Below are 2729 nucleotides of genomic sequence, written 5' to 3' on the forward strand. Positions count from 1 at the left end.
CCAGACTCCAAGGATCACAGAATCATAGAACTGCTCCTTGTAGGGAATATTTGGAGATCTCTCCCACATGTAGTTTACTTTTACTAGCTAGCAGTAGGTCAGGTAAGGCATATCTTAGTGCTACCCTGTCCAGAAACCTTTCAAAGGATGAAGATTCCCCATCCTCTCTGGGTAGCCTGTTCCAGTGTTGTTACTGTCAGCCACAATTAAGATGTTTTTGTCATCTTTTTACCTCTCCTTCTAGTAGTTGCAGGTTGTTAGGTTGCTAATAGATTATTCCTTAACCTCTTTGTCAGACTAAAGTCCAGCTTTTTCAATCTCTCCTCATGGTCATCTTCAATGTGCATCACTGTAACCTCTTGTTTCTCAGCATCCCTCTAAATCAGGCTTTGTTTTCCTTATACAGCTTCATCAGTGCCAAGCACAGAATAATAATAACTTCATTTGGTTGGCTCCCACATTCCCACTAATATAATCCAATACATGGTTTGCCTTATGTGCAATTTGATGTACTGGTTTATATTCTACCTGTAGTCCATCACAACCTTATCATTTCCCAACCTTTTTGGGTACATGAGGTTGTTCTGCCCCGGGTTCAGAATACTCATGATGTTTTTGTTGGTCCAGTTCTCAAGCATCCTTTGAATTCAAGTTTTCCAATTCTTCATGTCAATCATTCCTCCTTATTAGTACTAGCTGCAGATTTATCTGAGGACATATTCTGTGAGCTCACCTAAGCTCTTGATGGAAATACTGAAAAATACGAGTCCGAGTACCAAACTATAGGATACTTTGCTCATTACCAGCTGGAACTCAATGCACTGATTGTACTACATTTTTACTGTGGTGGTTAGAACCAATTTACAATGCATCTAACAAACTGTTCTTACAGTCCATACTGTCTCTGCTTTCATAGGGAATCCTTCTGGGGACAGTGTCAAAAGCTGTCCTGAAGGCCAGGTGTCCATTGTTTTCCTTCTGCCCACTCAACATGCCATCTCGTGATAGCAGGCAATCAAGTTGGTCAAACATGATTTTTCATTGCGAAGTCTGAACTAGTTATTCCTGATTGCTTTCATGTGTTTAGAGGTGGATTACAAAGGGACATGCTTTACAATCTTTACAAGGATCAATATGGTCTAAAATTCCCCAAGTCCTCACTTTTCTTAAATGGGCCTAGTGTTTGCCACTTTTGGTTGCAAGGTATCTTCCCTGATAAGCACAGGTTTTTCAGAGACAGCAACATTGCAGCCAGCTTTTTCAGTGGCCTTGAATGAGTGCCATCCATCTCCACTATCTTTAAATTTCTCTCAGTAAAATCCTCTTTCTACTGCATTTTTGGGGGTTTATCTCTTTACCAAAATGTGTTGGTCAACACAGAGGTGTAAGATCAGGCATTATCTGTGAAAACCAAGACAAAAAAATGAAGTCTACTTCAACTTTTTCTGTATCACCTCTCACTAATTTTTCTGCCTCAACAAACTCACATTTTGCCTTAACATTACTTTGCAACCAATTTCAGGGTCTTCTCTCACCATCTTTTATGTCCCTGACAATTTTTAGCTCAGACTAAATATCGTTCTTCACATTGTCCCTAAATACCAAGAAAGTGTACTATACATGTGATTTTGAGGCTGTTTTCTTTCCACTGTCCCATGAGAACTGTATGTTCTCATTGCATTTCAATTCATCAGAAAGTTTCCCATTTAGCCAAAAGGAGAACTAGTGTGAGGTCTTAGGCCAGTCAAGCGGCTGCATTAGGCTGCACTGGTCCTTGATGTTCCAGTCATGACTTTCTGACTTGTGAAGCTAAAATGAGAATGGATTTCCATAGACTGATGCACAAAAATAGTTTCTGTGGCTTCATGGTGCATTTCTGTAAGCAGTCTGCTGGGGAAACATGAAAATTAAAATGGGAAACAGTGGCAGATAAAATCTGAAGAGTTCAGGTTCTGGTAGGAACCCACTCAATTTTTTTGTCTTCTTTTCTCAGTCAGTGTTAGAGAACTTCTCTCTCCTGGAGGGGGGGAAGGAGTGTTTATTTTTAAGCCTTTGACTTCTTGGCCTTTTAAGCTCCTTATTTTTCCAAGATTTTGGTGTCAACCTTAAGACTGGTCATGTAGCAAGTTCTATCATTGACTGAAAACAGTACCTAGCTGCAGAATAGTATTGCAAACTTCTTATTTTTCATCCCTCTGAGCAGAATTATTCTGTGAAATGTCTACACTCATGCATACACAACCAGTGGGAAATTTTGTTGAATCCATTGTCAACGAAAAGAGCACTGGGTTAAATATGCCACCAAGTAACTTTATGCAACTACCTAGATCTACAGATGTTTTTATCCAATGGTTAATTTTAGTTTAATTATTGGTAAGATAACATAACAAGTCCATTAGCCAGAACTCCCTGTTCTTTCAACTTCTTTAAAACATCATTGCTATGTTTGTGTTTGAATAATGAATAAAATAATATTAATTCTTTCAAAAATACATGATGTAATTAAAACATATTTTAAAATATTCTGAAGAAATTAACTCTAGTACTAAATGATGAATGAAAAAAAAAAAAAAACCTAAAAATTATGTGATTGCTTCAGAATGCATTAAGAAACTCCCTTTCAACACAGGCTTAGAGGAATGAGTCAAGAAATCCTGGAAAAAATCCCTCATAGCAGTAAAGACCAAACCAAAACCACCATGGCTAATCTTCAACATCCGAAGACACTC

This window comes from Chiroxiphia lanceolata, chromosome 1, assembly GCF_009829145.1.
Source record: "Chiroxiphia lanceolata isolate bChiLan1 chromosome 1, bChiLan1.pri, whole genome shotgun sequence".
Lineage (NCBI taxonomy): Eukaryota > Metazoa > Chordata > Aves > Passeriformes > Pipridae > Chiroxiphia > Chiroxiphia lanceolata.